Source organism: Numida meleagris, chromosome 2, assembly GCF_002078875.1.
Source record: "Numida meleagris isolate 19003 breed g44 Domestic line chromosome 2, NumMel1.0, whole genome shotgun sequence".
Classification (NCBI taxonomy): domain Eukaryota; kingdom Metazoa; phylum Chordata; class Aves; order Galliformes; family Numididae; genus Numida; species Numida meleagris.
The window spans coordinates 108,012,418-108,036,732 of record NC_034410.1 but is presented as its reverse complement, the minus strand read 5'-3'; the positions used below and the strand labels follow the sequence as shown (position 1 = coordinate 108,036,732).

Below are 24,315 nucleotides of genomic sequence, written 5' to 3'. Positions count from 1 at the left end.
AGCACTGGGTAGTCCTTACAGTACCAGACATTCTATCATTAGAGGGTTAAGACCTCTGGCAAATGACGTATGCTGTCAGTAATACATCTGGAGTCAGCACTATCAGCAAAGCTCTTCTTTACAGCCCTAAAATTGAAATACCCTGATAGAGCCTCTCAGGAAAAAAAAAAAGCCTTAGAGCTGCAGTAAGATTCTCAGGTCCTATCAGAATTGCTCTAGTGTTTTTTGCAGACTGCTCCTTAGAGTTCCCACTGCAGGCAGTTCTCTTGTAAAGCTGAGTAAGCTGAGGTTTGCATGTTAGCAGTATGCCTCATTAGGTTTTGAAGGAATAACTCATTCTGGACAATCATCATCATGGTGGGAGAAGAAAATGTACTGACTTACAAAGTCAGACCCTGCAAAGTCTGCAGAGTTTCCTAACTTGTAAAATACAAAATAGACAATGAAAATATTAGAGAGAAACCTTCAATAAGATAAATTATTTTGTATAGTGTTAAGCCTTTTCAGTCTCACCTATCACAGAAATATTTTGGAGGTTATAAGTATTTTTTCTTACCTATCATGTAGGTAAGAAATAGTAAAACTTGATAAAAGGTCACAAATGATATTAAGATTTACAAATATATAAAATCAATTTTTCTTCAGAGAGTTGTTTTTAAGGGTTTTTTCTTTAGTTTCTTTTCTTCCTTCTCTCTTTTTTCCCTTTAGTCAGAAGACCCATGATTTTTGCAAAATTTATTTTTTTCTACCTGGGACGAATTTGTAGAAACAGATTTACTGAGAAGAATTCTGACACTTTCCTGGCAGCGATGCATAGTGAAAGCAGCTAAATTTTGCTGTAGATGAAATTTGTGAAAACTCATGAAAACAGTTTTTGAACTCATCCAAATGTCAGCCCCCTAAAGACAAATCTAAACAGAAATGTCAGGATTATATTTTTTTACTTTCTTCAGGCACTGCATTCAGTATACAGTCCTTAGAGTTTAATAGCAAAGTATCTTCTTTCCACAGAAAAAAACACGTCTTTAACTGTTGACTGATTTTTTTTTTTTAACCTTTCATCGAATCATAAAATAGTTCGGGTTGGGAGAACATCTTAAACAGTCTTAACATCTATGTGTCGTGGGCGGGGATACCTCCCACTAGGTAAGGTTGTTTAGGGCTCCATCCAACCTAACTTTGAACACCTTCAGAAATGGGACATCCAAAGCTTCTCTGGGCTGCCTGTGCCAGTTCCTCACCAACCTCTGAGTAAAAAATTTCTTCTTAATGCATAATCTAAATCTACCGTGTTTTAGTTTAAAACCATTCCCCCTTGTCCTATCACAACACTGCTGTTTGCCTTTCCTTTTAAGCTCCCTTGAGGTACTGAAAGGCCACAATGAAGTCTTCCCAGGGCTTTCTCTTCTCCAGGCTAAACAACCCCAGACCTGTCAGCCTGTCTTTGTTGGAGAGATGCTCCACCCCTGTGATCATCTTTGTGGCCCTCCTCCAGACCCAGTCCAACAGCTCCATGCCCTCTCTATGCTGGAGGGTCCTGATCTGGATGCAATACTCAAGATGGAACCTCACAAGTGCAGAGCAAGGGGGCCAATTACCTCCCTAGCCCTACTGGCCACCCCTCTTCTGATGCAGCCCAGAACACATTTGGCCTTCTGGGCTGCAAGAACACACTGCTGGTTTGTGTCCAGCTTTTTGTCTGCCTCTGCAGGGCAACTCTCAATCCTTCTGTCACCCAGTGTGTATTGATGTTTGAGGTTTTAAAGCTGCCTGAACTGGGCAGCTATCATGTAATTTTGTCAGGAAATGGTTTTGCTTTTAGTGTTTTCAAGTTGAAGTCTTCTCCAAAATCTGGTAAGAATGGACAAAAATGGCAGGTATGCCTGTTTTGCCCAACTCCCCCTAAAAAGGTAAAAGAGGCTCAAGACTAAAGCTAAGGGCTCTCGCTCTGTGTTATGAACTACAGATCATTCTCCACCACCTTATAAAAAATGAAGGCTCATGGTACAGAAACTATTAGATGTAATCAACAGTATTTGCGGCTCTCTGGAGTAGCAGAAAGCTCTTTATGCTAAGAGGAAGTCTAGACATGATACAAGTTGGCCAGTTTTGCTATATCAAACTTTTGTTTTTGTTTCAATGAGTGTTCTGGTTTCAGAGAATTCAGGCAATTTTCATCAAACAAAGAAGCACATCAGGGAGTTCAAGCTGTATATATATGACAAAACTCATTTTCAGTGCAAGGATTTTCATATCCTCTGTCTCCTAAATGAACTTTGGATGCCTGTCATTTAATTTCTTCATGATATAATCAGTTAAAAGCTGCTTCAGATGACAACTTAATGAAGGCTGATCTTGTGAAAACAGAGCTGAACAAGGTGACAAGAAATTAGAATACAGTTCTTGGTTTCCTATATTTTTTCTAATTCTGAGAAATTTGTTTAACCTTGCTGATCCTCATTGTACTTTCTGTGAAATATGGTTAATGATACATGTCTATTCTACAGAGATCTGGGAAGATAATTATCTTTACATTGAAAAACTGTGGGAATGAAAAGTATCATTACTTCTCTCTTATTTAATTGTATTAAAATTATCCTTCAACTTCTATTAAAATCTTTGGCATTAAATATAATAGAAGTGGATAGAAGTAATGAATGCCATGGTTCTTTATTTTCTCTGCGGGTGAAGGTGTTTGCTTATATGAGATGACTAGTTGATCCAGGACCTTTTAGAAATGCAGACCCTATCTTCTGTTGAATAGAGGAAGAATCTCCACCAAATTCATATAACCTTTTGAGTTTACATTCTTCCCAGACAGGTTTGGGAGCTTTTGGTCTTTGCTAGCATTATAGTGCTGCTCTGGTATTTACACTGTGAAGAAAAGTAATCTAAAAATAGGTGAAAGAAATCAGTCCCTCTAGTGTTAATGTCCCAGTTGGAAGATTAACAGCAGTAGGATGCCAACTAAGCACAAATCTCTCTGCAGCATTTTAACAAACTTTCCTTAATATTGTGCTGACATAAATAAGGTATTTCAAAGGGGTTTTTGTTTGTTTATTATGATTCAATTTTAAGATCTATCCAAGGGTTCCACTGAGAAAGTAACAATTATGACTAATGTGACATATCTTCCTCCTTTTGTGCTAAGGACCATTTCTCAAAGCAGTTCTCATACAATTGGAAGAGCTGTGAGCATAAAGGTTACCACACTGACATCAGAAGGTCAGGAGCCATTTGATCTACTAAAAGGCAACAGTGTGTGATAGCTGAGGTACATGGGAGAGATGCAATAATAAAAATATATAATGACATCCCTGTACTCAGGAATTGAAGTGTTACTAACCTTTGCAATATCACCACCTTTGGGTGTAATTGGCTTCCACTTTAACAAAAATAAATTGCATGTAAGAAGAATCCTTTTAATATCGTTAGTGTTATTAGATAATAGCCATGAAGAAAAATGTTTACCAGAGTTCATTTTCATATATATTTATAGGTTTTGATGCCTTCAGATACAATGTAGGTGTTGAGTAAGCTGGTTTGAAATTTTAGAATTTCAAACTGTGTAGCCAAACGCAGGCAATCCTCTGTATTTCATCCTCGTGCGCTGAGACCAAAGTCTGGTCCAGGCCAAATACTGCATACAGGCACCAATATGATGTACAGCAAAATGGCATTTATTGGTAAAAGTTACAGAACTATATAGTATTTCTTATATTTTACTAGACTGTTCCAGAAGCTCACGCGGGGTCCTGGCCAATCATATTGAATATTCCGCTCTGTCCACTCACTTCTGAAAAGCCATATACGGGGTAGTTATACTCCTTGTTATGAAAACAAAGAAGTACAGCCTCCCCGTCTTATGACACGGGTTCAATTAAGTAGGACAACCAATAGAAAGCAAAATGGGGAAGGATCTTCCGCGTTACAACCTGAGTGCTCCGTTATTCGCCTAATACAACAAACTGGTTTTAGGTCAGATTTTTATAATAGCATCCTTGGAAAGTTTGTAGCATGCCTCCCTAAGGAGGCAATTAGCATTACTCAATTGCTGGGTCTTCACCTTTCCATATTGAATGAGGAACGTATTTCATCCTCAATCTAGAAATGTCTTTAAACATTACAGTCCCTGCAGCTCAGAGTCACAAATCCACATACTTATTACAGCCTGGATTCTCAGTATGATTGTGTTCTGAAACCCAGGTTCTGAGTGAGATGCATGGTTTTGTTCCTCTAAAACAGCTGAACAAGTTAAGCAAAGCCACACAAGCATTACAACCATGTACTTGGTTTCTGCTGCAGGAAAATGATTAACCTGTGATAAAATAAATGAATTCTAATGCTTGAAGGGAATCAGTAAATGATTTAAACTAAGGCTCTGTTAGATTGTTCTTACATCTTAATCACCAGGAGGAAGAAGAGCTACTGTCATTTTCTCTAATGATTCTTCCTGGCTACCAGCTAGAAAGTCAGAATAAAGGAAGGCAATGTATATAATATATAATCTAGATAATAATAAAGATAGTAACAAAGGAAAAGCCCTGAAAAGCCTTGGGGTCACTTAACTAGGTGATCATGTAACAGCCGTGCACCCATACCATACAAGGAATTGAAGCCACCCTGCCAGCCAAGGTCTAGAGGGCCCAGAAGTTCTACACAAGAAATTTCACATAAATCATTAAGGATCTGGGATAAAGATGAATTGAGCACTGTCTAAAGCTGCTTCTGTGCAATAACAGAAAAGAAGAAAACATAAACTAGAATTCAAAAAGCGTGCCTTCTGTAATAATTATTCAGAATTGCTTTTAGATCTTCATGATACCACTCCATTGTGGTTTACTAAAACCTGTTTCTACAAAATAAGATACTTCTACCATTTCCTCTTCACAGCCGTGATTCAGGAATTCCTCAATTCTTTTTTTTAATAAAAAGTGTTATTAAATCATCCTCTAAAGAAACTGGTAACTTTTTGGAAGGTAGAAGACTATCACAAAATATATGAATGTAGTAGCCTTCAAATAAATATTTTTGATATCAGAAGGTGTGTTTGAACAAAGCGGAGTGTAACTAAATAGCCTTAGTTGGGTGGGATTTCTGGGGGAGGATTGGTTTTGTTTTTCATTAGTTTCGTTTAGCTCTTTTTTTTATACATATGTATAGTTTCACTTTTAATACAAATATATATGAAAGAACTACATGAACCAAGTTCGATCCCAAATAATTTTGCTTGCCATTATATTTTTAGCTACACGCTTATTTATACACTGTTTAGTTTCTATCAGCTTCCAGTACTTTAGAGACCTGAAACCATCTGGATGCTTTTCTTCTAGGTCTTTATTACTAACTTTGTGTTCATCACAGGTTCAGTTTTATTCGGGTGTATTAAAACATATGGAGGAAAAGTATCTGTAACTTTTTTTATAGGAAGGAAAGTTCTTGAGCTTCATTTCCAGTTCTGCAGCATAAGCATTCTACAGAACAAGAGTGATAAGTCAGAAGGCCTCTGCAGATACCAACTACTTAGGAGGCAATGTGAAACCAAGAGTAAACATCATTCATTGACTACAGTTAAATTAATGCTGGTACAGTTTAATTTTTTGTGTTTCCTGCCACAGGTAGATTTATTTGCAGTCTACAGTATGCGTTGAGTTCTGTTTTTTCAATGGGGGAGATGATATGTGAAACACCAAAACACCTGAAAAATAGCTATATACAGACCTTTTAAAAACGAAGAGACAGCAGAAATAATTAGTGGGCTTTCTCTAATATCAACATGTTGTTGCCTATACTTTGTAAAATATTTTTACACAAATGCAGATTCTGACTGAATGTATCTTAGAAAAAGCAAAAAAATACAGGAACCTGTGTTTAGAAAGGGCATTTCTTGGGGAAGGAAAAAGAGGTCTGAACTATCCTTGCCTTTTTTCTTGCTTCAACAGCAGAGAAATAAATCATAGAGAAGCAAACTTAGCACATGAAGTAAATAATTATATTTTTAATACACTGAATTTTCAACTGTTCCAGGATCAGATTCTACAACTGCTATAATGTGTAGTACAATATTAATGGTATACTTTTATACTATTCTCAAACTATACTGAAGACTTTCTTGCTACTGAAAGGATCAACTCACAGAATTAGAAGTATTATAATAAGTATAAGGAAGTATTATAAGAATATATGGCATAACCTTAGACTAAGATGTAGTCCGATTCATTCCAGGCTGCTGTTTTACTTGATAAGAAGTTGCAGCCTTCAGCAGATGGATTCTCACACTATTCAAAAAGCCAATCAAACAAATCTTCCTCTCTCATACCTGTGTTTTCTTCAGTGAAGTTTTTCTTTTCATGTAATTGTATGAAAAGTTCAAGAAAGATTTAAGGGCCTTCAATCCTTATGAAGACATAGTTGTTTTATTGCCAAATATTTGGTTATTTAGTTTTTAACTTCAGTAGAAAATTGAGAACTGTCAGGAATCAGGATGAAACAATCTTCCACATGATTTAAAGGGTGGAGACTTAACACGCTTATTTAGACCGCCTGGAGTACAAAATGTTCGTTCCTGTTGTTACATGTAAGAATGAATTGGCTTCAACAAGATCTTTCACTGTTAGCTGTATGCAGTAAGGGAAAGATGCTAGCTTAACTCAAGACAGCACAAATATCAGTTTGCTTACTTGTCCTTGTCTTGCACATTAAGATCCATGTGTTAGGCCACATAAAAACAAATGAAAAAAAATCACAAACTTACTTGTTACCACAGAAGATCATTTGAAATAATCAGATTTTTGTTTGGTGGACCTTCAACATGACTAAACAGTACAATGTTAATCTGGTTAATACATGTTGCACTAACATATTCACTGAAAAGTTTTGCCTGCCAAATTAAATTGTGGAAGAGTTTTATTTGGGCTTGATACTTTGAAAAGCACAGTATCAGGGTTGAGTGCACCAATGGGCCTTGACAGACCTGATAAGCCCTACCTGGGACCTCCACTCACAGTTCTGTCCATGGTGCCAGGAGATCTATTTAACCTCAGGTTGCTCTTTGCTACCATCTCCATGTCTGTGTTGTTGTTTGGATTCCCTGGCTTCACTTTGGCTCTGGCTTGTTGCTTTGCTTTTATCTTGTGTTTGTTGGGTTGCTCAGAGTAGTGCTGGAAATGAAACCAGAGATATGGATTTTTTTGACATACTAACAATATGCAGGCAGCTTTTCTCATCTTTCCTACTTAAAAGTAGAATATAAGAAACAGATGCCTAATGGATACTCTTAAGTGAATGGTTGGACTTGAAAGACTCTTAAATTATTGCATATAGGCCAGTTGACTATCCATGGAATTATATATTGTTACATATTTAATAAAATCAGGCAAAAATACAGGAAAACTCCCAGCATCTGTTAATTTCAGAATAAAATTGAGCTATTACTGAAGATGCAAAATATAGTAACTTCCTTCTAACTGACTCATTCAAGTCATAGCTATAGCTCATAGACTGTTTGGCTTCGAAGTATTAGTCATGATGGCATGTAATTTTCTCAGTTTGAAGGGCTGTGTTGCTTATATATATAAAAAAAAGCATCAAATTTAGCAAAACACCCTCTTGATTTAAGCAAAGAATAACAAAAGTCTGTTGTTGACTCACTGTCACTTACAGCTAGATTAAAATCAACATATTTTCATGAAGAATGTCTTGGGCTTGCAGTTTACAATCCACGAATAGGACAGAGGTGATGCTTTCTGCTGAAATATTCATGTTGTATATTAATATACTTCTGAGGCAAGTTACGAAATGCTAAAGGAATGCTGAAGGAAGATACACCTTTTCCCATTGGGTCATGGAAAAAAAAAATTGTAATTAAAGTAGGTGTTCATAATTTTTTTAAATGGCTAAAATATCCCTATTTGTAAAATATCTACAGATGATGACAAACATTTTACCAAGACAAACACTTGTCTTGGTAACTAATTCTATTTTTAATTTTTTTTTTAACATTTGATTGTGTAACTGAATTTTTATAGTACATCAACTGTTGTCTCGATCAATGTGCTATGTTTATGAACAAAATTGGTTATATAATTATCAGTGATTACAGGCCACTGGATCCCTTCCATTATTATGATCTCAAATTTGTTCCTAACAGAAGAAGATGAAGGCATGAGTAATAAACTAGAAAACTAATCTGAAAAAAGATCATATAGTAAGTAGATCATAAGAGAAATATCTTGAGGCCAATGACTATGGCAGTAGATTCCAATTCATTTCAGACATTTTCATTTTTCAGTTAAAAGTATATATATTTCTAGCTTGTGCTTTCAATGTTTAAAAATATGAACTGAGCATAACTTATGTTCTGGCAGCTGAAATAATACTCCTGGCTATGCGCCATCCTTTGCCCACGCCCAGAAGCACTCAGAACATGACTGCTCCAGAGGACCTGAGAATACTAACACTAGTCTAACAGAGGACTCCATGGAATTGGAAAAACATATTACTCTCTCCCATCCAGATGTATGTAGATATATCATTTGGAGTAAATATCACTGCTATTCCTGCTTATTCAGGGCTGTTTAAAAAAAAATAAAAATAGGTTCTGCTATCATGTTTCCTCTAATGAGACAGATGATAGTTGTGAAGGCTTAAGTGAGGCATGAGAGTTGGGATGCATGGGTAGATTTCAGACATCCCAAATAAGTGACTCAAGACCCAACACATTTTATTTGGAACCAATTCTGTTTGTTTTAGAGGAGCACAATCATGATCCACAGAATGTGTAAATGTTTGAAAGCTTATTGGAGATTATGTCTGAGAAGAGGGCATTTCAGAATCTACAGCCATGATAACCTCAGTTTCTAAAAAAATACAAATGCCTTAGTAAGGTTACAGTACCAGCTACCTCACTGAATTGGGCAGGAGAGGGACAGTGTGACTAGAACTGAGAAAAAAGTGGCAAGTCTTCAAGACTGGTCAGGACACTTGATATATCCTGTCACACTGATATGGTCTGAAGTAAATGATGATTAACTTGAGGAAAAAAAATAAAAAATATTTTTTGATCAACTAGATATAGAGCCTTTGGGCTCTATCTTGATCTTAAATATGATTAACCTACAACCACTTGTATCTAAGACTGTTATCCTGGGTTTATGTACCCACACTGCAGCAGGCCAAAGATGCAGCAACACTACCGCTTGCAAAATTATCAAGTTTCATCTGTAAACGTGGCACCCCATAAATGTGACTAAACTACTTCCAGGGCCAGGTCACACAAGGAAGCAGTATAGCTGCATTCCTGCTTCAGAGGACCACATCAACAGCCTACAGAGCCAGCCTGATGTTTTCCTAGGTGTGTAACTGTAGGTTACAATGGGTCATGCAACTAGGCAGTCAGACAACTCCATTATACACGTATGTCAGCGGGTTGGTGCTGCAGGTGAATGGACTTGGATTTGGCACTTCCTGGGAGCTTCCTGGAGACTGGAGCACTACACACTATAGATCATTGGAAATGGCATGATAGCTGTTGGGATATATACTAGAGTAACAAAAGGGACATTCCAGTGTCTGGGAGAAAAGAATTCACACCTGATACGTTTCACAAGTACAATAGGCAGGCCAAACATTTAAGGTAAAATGAACTGTTTTCCAGAAGTGATTTCATTACTTTTCTCTCTGTGTTATTTGTAATTTTCTCAAGAGTACGGTATTTTTAGCTTTGAGCTGGTACGTTAATGTGGGAATGTGGTCAGTGTGGCCAATCTTTTCCTTTAGGAGCATCTTGAAAATTAGTATATCTATCCAAACTGCTAAACTCAAGATTACCCCATCATTAACTAACCAACCGTGAGAACGGGAAAGGCGGGATGAGACCTCATTACAATTGCAGACCTCTCTCCAAGCACTTAGGCATAGTGTACCCATACGTATATAAGAGATGTACCTTTGTTCTGTTGGGGTGCACATTAGGAAGGAAATATCCCCTGTGCATCTGGGCCGTATTAAAGAATGCCTTCTTCTTAATATCCACGCTGGTCTTAAGTAGTTTTATTTGGGCCGAAGTTTGTCTGGCAATAGGAAGACTAAACGTTCAAGACAAGAGAAAGACACTGCAGCTCTTCTGCATTTCAGAGCACTCTTCCTGAAACGGGCTATGCCGGTGACAACATGCGATACAGTCTGAGGTACGTGCTCACTGCATCCTCTCCCCAGAAATAATATGTACTATAGAGAACAGAAGACAATATCTGAAAAGTGTAACTGCTACTTATACAGCACATGCTCTGTGTGCTCCACAACTGTAAAACGATCAGTCAAGGCTTGTCAAGAAAGAAAATCCACAAAAATGAAAGAAATAATGCAATGAAATAAAAGAATGAGAAAAAAAAAGAGAGTTCAATACACATAATCTATTAAAGCATGAATATCAGAAGGATAAGGCATATGAAAGAGACATAGGAAAGTGCCTGTAGTTTTAAAAAGCTTGATAATTAAAGATGAAACAAAAAGCAGAATAAGATTAGATTGAAGGAAGGAAGTCTAGCAGGGTTGTGGAAACTTGAGAAAAAATAGTTACGTGTAAAACAAATAAGAAACAGGATGTTGCACTTCAGAAAGTGACACAAAGTTAAAAGATTTAAACATAAAAAATATACCAGCTTTCTGTGTAGTTTATGCTATGAAGACACTTTATTTTGTGGAGTAGAAGCTAAACAGCAACTTCTGATCTTCAGATCAATCTAAACATTCCACTAAGTGTAAATCCAGAAATCGGTGAACTCTTCTCATCCTTCTGGCTGCTGTTGGTGAAACTATTTGTTCAGAGCTCTTCAGCTACAACATTTTCAGTTTCTAATGGCTGTGCTACATCAGCATAAGAAAAGAAACAGAGACTGAGACTACCATTAAGTGAAAATGGTGGTCCTGACATCACTCTAAAGACAAATTTTGTTCCTGCTTCACTTGTATAATAACAGATGATTAATGTTTTCAATAAGGAAAATGATAAAAGACAAAAAAAAAAGCACCCCCAAAATTACATTTTCAAGAGTTGGTAATGCTGTATCTTTCATAATTATTTCATTCAATTGGACCACTAACAGTTGGAGTTATTTGATGGAATAGAAAATCTTAACTTTTCCCTTGTTTAAAAATAACTCAGTTTTCGTAAGTTTTTTGTTTACGTTACGTTGTGAAATAATATCAAATCACGTCACTCAAGTCAGTTCCTCTGAATACACAGAGGGTAACCAGGGACAAAGCTTTAAACAGAAATTTAGCTTTATAGAACAGGTTATCTGGCTACATTCCCATAGTACCTTAAATGAAACTTATATTCTTCATTCGCTCATTTTATTTTATAACTTTTTTGGGGATACTTCTGTGTGTTTTTCAGTATACATAAAGACCCATTGGTTACTACATCCTGTTCTATATTTTTTTAAATTTAATCTTATGCCCTTCATAAAGCATTAGTTGAAACCTCAGGCACTAGTAACTTTTCATAACAAAGAAATTTTAATTGTTTAGATTTCAAGGCCACCATCAATTACTTCTTTCGACAGTAAATATCTATAGTTAAAACACTTCGGGATTTGTTTCTGTCTTTGTACTCTATGTCTTTTTCACTCATCTAGAAGAAAAGCTCAAAAAAGGTAGATTTAGGTTAGATATAAGGAAAAAATCTTTTACAGTGAGGGTGGTGAGGCATTGGAACAGGTTACCTAGCAGTGTGGTTGATGCCCCATCCCTGGAGACTTTCAGGGTGAGGCTGGATAAGGCCCTGGGCAACCTGATCTAGTGGCGGTGTCCCTGTTCATTGCAGGGGAGTTGGACTAGATGGCCTTCAGATGTCCCTTCCAACTCCAAGGATTCTATGATTCTAAAAGCTAATGCAAATGTAAAAGCTAGAATGAAAAATCACTCTTTCAAAATAATAATGATTTGTAAGCTTTCAGCATTGTCTAAAAAATCTGTGTTAAATACATTCACCACAATGGGAAATAACTGAAAAGAAACACAGTGTAGATGTAGAGTTTTTTTTAATATCCTTCTCCTTGCACAGCCTTTCCATAGCTAAGCAAGAGAAGAAATAATTCCTTACTTGGTATGGATAATACTTTAGAAATCCAACAGAACATTATAATGTTCTAACTTTATTGAAATTAAGACTGTATTGCAGAACATCGGAAATATTTTGAATATCTTTACAAGGTCAAGCTTTATAGGCCATTTTGGTAATTGAATATCCCTGAAAATAATATTTCAAGAAAAATACTCATTTGTTTTTTTTTAATATATTTCCTGAGGCATGTGAAATTATTTAAAAACAACTATTCAGAACCATGGAACATAAAGTTGAAACTGACTCAAGGCAAGCCACATTAAATGCAATGATATATAAATGATTTTCATGACCTGAAATGTGCACAAAAATAAAAACATCGTAAACTACATGTTATTTGTTACTTTCATGCTAACAGCACTACATTCAAGGGATTCTATTTGCACCATTCTGGTTTTAAGCCACTTTTAGGAAGGCCAACATGTAAAATAAACTTCTTTTTTCAATGGAAATGAGAAATTCAGTATACCTAACTACTCAATACATATGGCAATCTTTATTTGGAATAGCGTCCACTATCAGTTGCTATGTGTATCTAATTTTCATTTCAACATGGTGACAGTTACATTTCTGTATTTAACCTTAATGATTTCTAGTGGCAAATTTCAAATTTATCGATAAAAATGGAAGTCTAAAGTACACATATTTCCACTAGACATGAAAATGCTTTAACCTTCACCAGCAGCACAGAATGAAGACAGAGTCTTCCACCTAGTTCACATTTTATTTGCATGATCATGAAAAAATAACAGAATATCAAGTTCTCAAAGAATAAGTAATGCTTAAATTTGCACAAAAAGTAAAAATAATGACAACAACAAAAAGAAAACTAACAAAAAACCAGTCCAAAGCACTTCCAACGATTAATGAAGTTTGAGGGGCACATTAGCTTAAACAACTCATTTTCTTTATAAAGGTGAAGGGATATTCTTAAAATAAGAAGTGCTTTACATGGGTTTTGAACTCAGCAACTTTACACAGAACTTTGGCTGGGCCTGTCATTTAATACTTAAGCTGCCATATGCTTTTTTAGGAATATTAACTTACAGTCAAATGAAAAGAAAGGTTGTCCAGTTTATGCACATCTCAAATTTAAAATCATGTGACAATAAATACAATTTGCATCCAGATGCAAGTTATATACTGCAACAGAAGATATGTGCCTTACTTCTGTTTTGAAGATGGCTGACAGGAGTTAGTAGAACCATACATGCTTTAGTAGAATATTCTGTTAGGCTTGAATACTGAACCTTGTTTTGAGCTTTGAGAGGGCAGAATGACCTTCCTAATCCAATGTTTATGCCCACTATAAATGGAAAGAAAACATCAGTTCATGCCATGATAATTTAAAAGAAAAAAAAGTTATCAGAAAATTTCTTTAAAATATGGCCATAACTTCTGTCCTGAATGAATACTGATTAAGTGCACTTTGTCTGACAAGTAAGATATTGGTTATACACAAGATCTAGGAAGATGATGGAAAGAGAAGGAATAACAAGCAGGAAATCTTCTTGCACAACAGGCAGGGAATTATACATACTTAGTAACCTGTCTAAAAATTCCAAGTGAAAAAATGTTAATTTTTTAGGACCAGCAAAAATATTTAGATTTATTATCTGAGGGCAAGTCATACTGCAATGCAAAAATGTAATTTGTCTCTTCTCTCCTCCGTTTCCCACACACAAGAGTGCATCGGTTACAGCAGTAATAAAATGGCTATTTGAGCCTCTCAGTCCAACAACAAAAAAAAAAGGCAGAATTATTTATCAGTCTTAGCAGAAACTCTCCCCTTTATATGTGTCCAGTTACCTCCACCTTAAACTGTTGCTGTCTACAGCCACTGTGCACTGTAGGCAGTAGCACTCCACCTCCCCCCACCCCCCCCCCGCCCCCCTCCCCCCCCCCGCCCCGCCCAGTGACATTCACTCCTGGCTGCTTACCAGCTACGTTTTTATGTAATTCATTTCTCAGGGCTTTCACTTAGAAATCCTGTCCCACCAGCACTCAAACTTTGGCTAAAACTCAAAACCTTATGCCTCTCGGCTGCGTTTTGCAACGCTTAAACCACTCCAGATCAAAGCGCTTTAAACGTCACTGAGTTACCGAAGTTGCTGCTTTAATTGTAACATTTGCTGTAGATGTTCAGGTTTTTATATCTAGTAGCCTTAAATCCCTACAAACTGTATGTTCTCCATCAGAGCACTGGCACATCCGAGCTGGATGCCCTTTCTGCAGTGCCACTTTCCCACGTCCCTTAGGAGTCCCTTCCCAAGCGGGATCTGAGGAGGTGACGCTCTTCCTCTAGGCTCTTCTCGTCACTGCAAGGACCAAATTCCCTCGAATCAGCCGCCTCAGAGAAAGCAGAACAATGTCAGACGGGCATTTGGTGTACTTTTACAAACATCAGGCCTAACAAACCGCGCCTCCTTCGCCCTCCCTGCGGGGCCGGCATCTGCAGCACTCCCACACCCCTCAGCGCCGTCCTTCCGCGGCGAGAAGCGGGGCTCCTTCCGGAGCTCAGCCGCAGCAGGGGCAGCACCGCCGCGGCCGCGGGCCGACACCGGATGGCCAGGGGAAGGTGGTCGGGCGCTACCATGACTATCCTCACGTCCCCTAGCGACTGATGACGACAGCCGTTAAACGCCCTCCTCTCATTGGCTCTCGGACTCGCAGAGCGCGACCAATCAGAGAGCGAAGCGCTGCTGCTCCCCCCCGCCTCCTTTAAAGCCGGCGCTGCGGTGCGGAGGGGGCTCGGCTGCCTGCGACGGCGGTGTCACGTGACCTTCTGTTTACATCCTCTCAGCTGTTGGGGCCCCTCCTCCCCTTGCGGCGCCTTACACCAACACAAACAGCGGCCGGCTGAGCCTTCTGCTGCGTGGCTCGCCGGCGTCACCTCGTTCCGTGGGCGGTCGCACGGGAGGCTGGAGCGCTCCTCTGCCTCCCTTCTGCCCCGAGCGGGGTGCCTGCTGCACGGCGGGTGAGTGCCCCGCGCACGGGAGGAGGAGGAGGAGGAGGAGGCGGGGGGTGGGGGGGCTCCTCGTGGCCGTGCTGCGGGGCGCGGGGTCGGTATGGCGGAGCCGGGACGGTTTGGGCCGAGGGAAGAACGCAGCTCCCCCCCCCCCCCCCCCCCCCCCGTCCTCGACTGCGGCTCCCATTGTCCGTTGGCACGCAGGCGCGTGGGGGTTGGGGCGGGGGGGGAGAGGTTGTTTTCGCGCAGCCGGGACGGGCCCAGGGCTCGCTGCCGCCTGTAGGGTGGGAGAGCGCTGTTCCCCTGCCCCGCGGCCCCCCCCTTGCCTATGCGGTGCGTAATGCGCGGCCCGAGACGGGGCAGGAGGCACTGCAGGTGTGCGGGACTGAGCGGGACGGGGCGAAGGCCGCGGCTGAGGGGAGCGCTATCCCCGCGCTCCGGCCCCTCCCCGCTGTGTTTTCCTTTTGTTTTTCCTCATTTGCGACTCGAGGGAAACACGGCGAGGACGGGAGGTGACTTCTTGTTTTCCTCCCGAGCCTCGGTAGCCTTACTCAGAGTGCTGTGGGAGTTGCGCCCGAAGCGGAGGCGTTTCGGAGGGGGAAAAACGCGTCGCGGTGCCGTGCGTCCTTCTGAGCGCGGCCGCGCGGGCGAGGGGAGGTCGCTCCCTCCCTCAGAGGAGGCGGTGCTGCGGCGGTGGAGGGGAGAAACCCCTTGTTTACATAAATAAAGCGTGTCACGCGCAGCAATGCCGCTTTTCGCCCCCTGAGCTCCGGCGGGCAGCGCTCGGTGCTGCTGCCGAGAGCAAAGGTGACGGGGCCGTTCCCCGCCGGCGCCGATCCCGGTTCTGTTTACATCGCGCTCTGCTCGGGCAGGGGGAGGAGCGGGACCCCGCGCCGGGCGGCCGCCCCCTCTCGCTGCTATCTCCGCGGGGGAGGTGGCTCGGGGCACGTCCCGCTGCCGTGGGGTTGCCTCCTCCCCTCGACCCGGCGCCCTCTGCCACGGCGCGGCCGTGCCAGCGCCTCGCAGGGAAAGTGGAAGGAGGGAGGAATCTTGGCATCTGTCTGATACGCGGTTAGTGGCCGAGGCCTGCTTTCTGCGGCCCCGACTTTGACAGCAGAAGGGGAAAAACAGGCGCCTCGGGTGGTGAACGGGATTCATCCTGAGGGAGGAAGATGCTTCTTTGGGGTTTGCGTGAGAGAAGGGGTGGTTCTGCTGCAGTGTGTTGAGGGTGCTTGTGTCTCAGCAGTACTCAGTAGTACCCGCGTAGCTGCTGTCCTTAGTATTCTTTCCATTTGACAGGTCAAAGTTAAGCACAGTTGAGCTGCACACTTCAGCAAGGGAGTAAGGCTCCTTCTGGTAATGAGCAGTAAACTTTTCAAGCACACAACTTTTCAGGCATCATGCACAAGATGAGGGCGATCAGCATTTGAACAGATTAGTGAAGATACCAATTCTGTTCCTGCCCTCTATGTAATAAAGTGCTTTCCAAGATGGAAAAATCTGTGCTTCAAGTTAGTAGATAACGAGTGTATTGGGAGAGCACCTTTGTGACTGTAATTCATTATCCTTGTGAAGGAATGATAATATGTGGTACTTGCCCTTCCCCTTCCCCCCCCAACTCATACTTTATTCTGGGCACTAAGCAGACCATCTCTGGAATGAGTCAAGCTTGTATAAATTGAGCTGCTTTCAGCAGAACTCCTGCCTCGTTGGAGAAGTTTGAGAAGTGTTTTGGGTGTGTAGGTGGACAAATGAGTCAAAGATCTATCAGTGTCTTAACTGACTTTGGGTGAATAAAGATCATGTAATGGTGGGAACATAAGTTACTTGACTGTGGTCAGAAAGCCATGAGAGCTTTGGATGGAGATGGATATACAGCCAGATGCGTTTGACAATAGTAAATGTCCCTCAGAAATGCAAGGAGAAACAATTAGATGTTGTTGGGAGCCCTGTGGTGAGGAGAATGTCATGAAATTGCAGAAATGGATGAGATAATACTGAACTTGCACTCAGGACAGCCAAATGTTATCTCTGGATTTGTGCAGGATAAGGCTCCTCTTCCCTACATTGCCTCAGATCTTCACAACAAAACTCGTAAAAAAAATCTTTCTTTCTCCTAATTGGCTTTATCTGTGGATTTTCTTCATCCAGCTTCAAACTTTTTATGTTGTTATTGTGACTTGCTCTAGATATTTGAACAGTCCATTATAATTTTGAAGTACTAGATTTATTAGTTCATGAAATCTTGCCATTTTTATGGTCCTAATCTTGCCAGATTGGTCATTCGTATTTCTTAGTCGTCTGTTTCCTTGTTGATGACTATCCCAAGCTGCAGCTGCTCCTTTTGTAGAGGCTTCTGCCTCCGAAGAGTCTAATAATAGAACCTAACTACCATTGTAGTTCTCCATGCTTGTGCTGGACTGCGCCAGAGCAGTCATGTGGCTGTGTTTCTGTAAACTTGATGAGCTATTGCTTTGACATATTGTGAATTCTGAAGCCTAAAGCTAGGCTTAGCATGATACCGATGGAGGTGAAAGCCTTTAAACAGCATGTTGCCTGTAACTCTTCTAGACAAACTTCATAGAACAATAATACAAGGGCCAAATTTCAAGTTCCTACTGTGAAACATGGTTAGTAATACAGTTTTTTTTTCTTCCAAAGTTACTCCTGAAATTCAGCATGGACAAGTTTTTCTATGCAGCCTTTCAGAAACATTTATGCCAGTAGTTTTAAGACTCCCCGAAAACAAACACATTGGAAGTAATTCTGAAATTGATGCAGTGCATGTTGAGGAACAGCCGAGAATACGGTTGTTTTTGGAGGAGAAACATCTTCACTTGTAACTGTTCATTTCCTGCGTCGTTCTCATTGTCAGTAGGGGTTTCACAGATCTACTGTTTTACCCTGTAGAACTTGCAAACAGTTCTCTAGCTCATCGTTAATTATCTCTGTGTAAGAAAAGTGGCTTGAAATCTACTGCACTTGGTAGTCTTAGTTGCAAGCATGGTTGATTATTATCTAATTTATTTTACCTACTTAAAATGTAAATTCAAAGGTGGGAAGAATGTTTGCCATCTTGTTTTGCAAAAGAACAGTTAGATGTGTGCCTTGCCTAAAGGCACTCTAGAGGTCTTCCAGCAGAGTCAGAAAGCGGCCAAGTAGATCAGTGTACCTCATCTTTTGTAAGCAAGGATTGTGGGTTTTCCTAAAGGAGAACTTTTCTAATGTTTCTGCTTTGTGGAAGTGTGATCATACTTTCCCTTTCCTTCTGTATTCTTCTATGGAGTTCTGGGGAGTGAAGTAGTTTATGCAAAATAATGTGGATATGATTACGTTCAAACATTTGGAAATACCTACTGTGCTCCAGTTCTTTTGGGGCTTATTTGTGTGTTCAGTATATCGTTTAGAGACTTCAGGCCTGCTGAGTGTGACCTGTTAAAGTAGTTGCTGCTGCTGCGTTTAAGAAAATTGGGCTGGACTTCCTGAGCCTTGAAGAAAGGACAGAATCTGTAGCAGTTCAGGACGTTAAATATCTTACTCACCTCCCCCTCCCCCCCCCCCAGGACTGAACAATTAGTTGGCTTCCATTCAGAACAGTGGCGTTAGTTTTCTTTCCCTTCTGTCTTCCTGGTACATCATGCCAACTTGTTTCAGAGTTAAGCATGCTACTGCAAAGTTGGCAGTGATGTTAACTTGTCACAAGGAGCCTGAAATCCCAACAGCTGTGTTTTGGATTCTTAAAAATCTGAACAGCAAGATGTATACCACTTCTGATTAGGAGCTTGTTGGAGATGTTGAAAGTAACAAGTAAAAGTGAACTGAAAGTGAAGGTACCTTTCTCTGCATTAACCACCTTATTAGAATTTATTTCAGAGTGCAAGTGGCATTAGAACTTGTATCTGGAAAGTGTCCACCACTTGTACATTATGACTGCAATAGATAGGTGACTATTATTGCATGGAAATATAAATCATCCGTCATTGTGAGGAGGAAGACAGTATTTTAGAAGTAATCATAAGGCAGTTAAAAAAAAAATCAAACACCAACACCCTACAGCCCTAGAATAGTTCAGAGGTGACATCAGGAAGTCACCATGGTAACTCTGCACGTTCTGGTGTGTTCTTGGGTGGGGAGTTCTGGGTAGGGGAGGTGGCCGTGAACAGGAATAAGCTGCTCCAGTTAGAGGGCTGCCTTAGGGCAATGAAAGGGCTTGGAGCCCACTACTTAGAAATACATTTAATGAAGGCTGATTTTGGAGTTCATCTTTGTTTTGCGTAGTATTTAGTGAAGAAAGGATGTTAAAATTTAGTTTGAAATGCTGAACATTGCATTGTATGAGTTGCAGGAAGTTTGAGGTATGTGGAGTGTTATTAAAGTGACTTTAAATATTGAAGGTTATAGTTTCTTAAGTGTTGCACTGTTCTCCAAATTTCCTGAAGGTAGTATTTGCTCAGAGTAGTGCTGCAAACCAAATGCTTGATTTGATTTGCTATGTTTCTGGAAGACAAATGGAATTATTGTTTTAAAATGAGGTTTTAAAACTGAACTTGGTCTTAGAGAGCAAGTGGTTTGTTAGCAAAATGGGTTGCCTGAAAGCTTGTAATGAAAATAGTTTCATGTTGCAGATATGGAAAGATACTTACCCTTTAGCAGCTTTAAATAGATGTCTAGTATCGTTATTTGAGTAGTCAGCATGGAGCTGTTAGATATGACAGTGTCTGCTGAAGGCCTACATTTTTCCTGAAATTCCAGAAAGGAGGGGTGGGAGGGAGGAAGTAATAAGAGGATAAATCCAGGTAGATTTGCAGTTAGAGAAAGGACAGCTTTTGTCTGATTTGCTAGCAGGTATGCTTTACTGAAGATTTTTTTTGCATATTTTTATTTTTACATACATACACACGTATAAAATACATGCACACACAACCAACCAGTTGTATGGCAGTGTAATGGCTGTATTTAGTCCTGTTCATAGAACCTGGAGTTCCTCTGAGTTCTTTATTTAGTCTCTTTTCTTGCAAAGCCCTTGGCCAGTGACACTTTAGAATACATACCTGGCTCCTTTTCCAGACCCAACTGTCATGTTCCTTTTGAAGAATACATCCCTGTATACAGTTTGAGCTCTTTCTAGAGGTCTGAAATCACACAGCAAGGACAGGATGCATACAGAAGAGTCACCCATTCTTACTTAACACTCTCTGTTCCTGTGTCATAGGCCTAGTAGCCCATAGTCAGCAGGAGCACCTGAATTAATACTAGAGGTCTGTGTTTAAGCACCTGAATCACATCTCAAGTATCAACAGTTTATTGGTATTACATACACTTTTAACTTGTATAATTCCTTAATAGAGTTACTTATTAATAAGTATGTCAATAAGGATTTTTTTCTTCCTTATATTTTTAACAGCTGGCTCATTATTGCCTTTAATGATAGGTGCATATTTCTAATGGCAAATTAAGCAATGGTGAAAACTGTTTTTGAGGTGAGTAGCAACAGCTTAGTGATAGCAGGTAATGTTCCAGCAGGTGCCATCTGACTGTCCTTGGGAAGCTTTTTTAGCTGTTGTTTGCAACTATTAATAGATTTAAAGATGAGAGGAACAGTCAACTCAGGGTTTTCATATATGTAATAGCAGTTTAAGATGTAATGAGAGGTGGTATGCAATAATCCAGTAGATAGGGAATACATGTGTCTGAATGAATGTTACTATTCTAAATGTGTGTTAGCGCAGACCTTAAAGCAGAACAAACAGCATTTAACATCAGCTTCTGTCTTCAGGAGTGAAAGGGAACTAAATCTCAAAGAGAATGTCTCAGAGATAACCTCTTAATTATTTACTCACGTTCTTTTGTTTTAAAAGTAACACAAAAGCTGCTTCTCCAAGATGAGCTAAGCACATCAGTATATCTTTTCCATATGTGAAATGATGAAGTCATTGGCACTTCTAGTGGTAATAGTCAGCTGGTAAGTTACATACAGAGACTGACATGCCTGTGGTGTCCCTGTTCCAGATGTAAAGCCTGGTTCCTGTAAGCAGTTGTTTTAACGTTGAAAGAAGAATTAGGGTTGTGGTTGGGAGAAAATGGGAAGTGGTTACTATTCTGAGAATTTGTGTTATTTTCGTACTAATATTTTCAGCAGATATTCAGGAATAACCATGTAATTTTCTTGACACATGTTTGAGAACGAAGTGTTGGAGCCACTGTCTTTGTAATGATATTTTTGACACAACTTTTCTTGATTGTAGGTATGGCTAAAATGTATGGAAATGTAAATTGCTGAAAAAATGAACTCCTTAAACCACCAGTGAGAACAGCAAAGCAAAAGGTTAATAATCTTGCAGTGCTAAAAACTTCATTTAGTCAGGAATGCTATGATTATTTCTAGCAAGCTATCAGTATCACTGAAGGAATTGATTTATTTTGGAAAATCTTGGGGACCATAGTTTTCTTGTCTGTTGTTGTTGTTGATATTGGATTCTGGCAGGTGGGATTTGCTGGCTCTTCTGCTGTGGCATGTGACCCTGCTGTTTATTTTCAAAACTGTCCTCCTCTTTACCCTTTTGAGAATGAAATGTGGTTCTGTTTTCATTCAGTGTAGTCACTTACTGTCTGTGTTCTTAAGCATTGCTGTGTTCTTCTACAAACACTAAATTTGGTGTTATCGTAGTCAGGTCGGTGAAACTGGAAGGAGGAGACAGACCAGTTGCCACGTCTTTTTTAGTAACTTCTATGCAGCGGACAGTTTGCAGTGTTACAAATCCCATAGGCTTTAAATCTCTTCTTGTTTACCTCTGTTAATTATAACTAAGACTCATTACTGCCGAGTTTTGAGAGTCTGTGATGTGTACTGGAGTAGTTGAGTTCTCAGAGAAGTCAGTGTCGGATTTGGCTTGGATAAACTGGAGTTGTTCATGATGTAACTAAGGCAGATTACGTGACTGTAGCAGCCTCTTGTGTTACATCTGTAAACTACACCTCTGTCAGGTGAAACTCACATGTTTTTGTCTGTAAAAAATTTGACGGTAGGATTATGGGGAAGAACACTGCACAGCATCTGTGTTACGTATGGCTGCTAGATCAAACAACGATAAAAGGTTCTGAACTTCCTTATCTTGGTGAAATATTTATATTGATATTTTGAAATGGTCACTGAGGCATTTCCAAAAGCTCTAAACCCTTCTATAGACTGCGCCCTGCTGTTAGTCCCGTAGGTAAATTCTAACTTTGAAGCCATGTTTTCAATAGTACTTAATTGTTATATGGAGACAAAATAGCTGCAGAACTTGTCAGTATCGTAGGCTATGTGGATTAAAACAGTAGTATAAGAGGATATGCGAAGCAACAATACAACAAAGAAGTTGTAAAATGATTCCTGTTGTTTGCTTTCCCCTTCTCCCCTGTCAGTTGCCTTCAAAAGGATACTCTAAGCCTTGACTACTGTAAAGGAATGTCGGCACCATTGTAAAAGCATTTCTGTGCTCTTACAAGGAATTGGTAAGTACAGCAAACACTTGAGTAAGTGAAGATCTTGTAGCTAGCTTAAGCAAAACAAACACAAAATCTTAAAAATAAGCTAACTTGGAATCTAGCTAATTAGAGATTCTTTTTAGAATGTGATTTAGAAAGCAAAGAGAAATCAATTTCTTCAGAATTTATGCAAGCTTTTTAAGTATGTGTTGTAACTTAGGGTGGCATGACACTTTCCATCTATTTCAGAAAGCAGTTGCAGTTTTTTAATAACAGGAGCCTATGTCCACTAAAGTAAACTTCCATAATCTGCTCTTGCATCAAAGCATTTCTGTCTGAAACAGTCTCCTTAGTCATTAAGCAGAGGTGATTCTTTGCGGTTGAGCTTTGATCCTGATTCAGTTTTTCATAGCAGTAAGGGATAAGTATTACCTTCAGATATAAAATATAATTAGGCATTGATTATGTGTGTGTTTTGACACATTCAGTAGCTTTAAGGATTGAGATGTTAAAGAGGGCAAGACATCTGTCATCATCAAAACAGAACGAGGTTTCATTTGTCTGCTAGTGACACCATCATTTTGAGAACATTCAAGTGAGTAGACTTGGGCAGAGTGCATTTGTGAATGTAAGAATAACATTTGAATTACTACTTTCAAATAATGTCTGAAAGCTTCTTGTTTGCAATTAAAGTTTCAGAATTCAGTCTAGATAAGTCAAGGATTTGATATGTCTATCACCTGGGCCTTAATCTAGGCACCCATGGCCAATAGTGAGACTAAGCATGTATTCTCAGAAGGCACCCCCAAGCTCGCATACATAGCTCATCATATGTAAATATATAGTTGAGCATGCACATCAACATGGGCAGAAAACACAGCACTAGTGCAAGTACAGGCAGCACCAACTGCTCTACCCTGTTGCTCTTTCTGGATGGTTAGGCTGAATGCTAGTGGGAAATGCATGTGTATGTATGTTATGGATCTCTCAGTTACTGGGGTTAGATACCTGTTCTGCCTGTAATGTGCCATTGTGTCTGCTTGCTCTGTCTCTTTGCATGCACGCGCCTGTCAGCAGCCCCCTACCTGTGACACCCCAGGTTCTCCAGCACTGGGCTCAGACCATTCCCTCCAGCAGCTGACTCCTCCAGTTACCTCGCTCAGGCACTGACCCCTACTCATGGTCCCCAGGCTGCCTCACATGCCTGTGGGCTGGTCCAGTTCAGTGCTCCTCATGACCTGACCTGCACATGCTCACCCCCTCCTTTGCTGACACCAGGGACACACTGTTTCCTATGACCCACTGCCACATGGGGCCAGTTGCTGCTGCTGAGACTTCTGTACATGCAGAATAGAGCCCTATACTCATAAGAATACATGACCTGTTCCTTCTATCACCTTAGCCCTCTGTATTCCCCTGCTTGTTCCTCCCCAGCCTCCTCGATCCTTCTTGTTCCTCCCCTAAATGTCCCATAACAGGTGTGGTGCAGTCCCCACATGCTGTTCGCCCTGTCTCCCTCGATAAATATCGGGCCCTGTGAGCAGTACCATCTCTATCTTTAAGGTGCTCTGGAAAGGCCCAGTGATGGCTGAGGTGGGGCAGAGGCGGTGGCTCTCCTGTGGAACCCTGGGAGGAACTGCAGCAGGCTGGTTGTTTGGGCTTCCCTGCCTACTGGCGTGCCTGCTCCTTTGTAAAGTAAATAGCTTTTTATCACATAACCTGACAGACTTAACTTTGATAGGTACTGGCAAAT

The 24,315-nt window shown here is 40.2% G+C and overlaps 1 protein-coding gene across 5 annotated transcripts in view; it reads left to right on the top strand.

The window, feature by feature from the left end:
- The window catches only part of PCMTD1 (protein-L-isoaspartate (D-aspartate) O-methyltransferase domain containing 1), a 66,483-nt gene that overhangs the window by 7,938 nt on the left and 34,230 nt on the right, over positions 1-24,315 (top strand). Inside the window, exons 1-2 of one of the 5 annotated variants that reach the window (XM_021386467.1) lie at positions 14,836-15,104; positions 22,500-22,589. The exons of 1 other annotated variant lie outside the window; for it this stretch is intronic. The gene's annotated coding sequence lies outside the window, so the exon portion shown is untranslated. Of the gene's footprint in view, positions 1-14,835; positions 15,105-15,322; positions 15,471-22,499; positions 22,590-24,315 lie in introns of those variants that run through there. 3 more of the 5 variants (XM_021386466.1, XM_021386470.1, XM_021386468.1) reach the window with 3 other exon arrangements.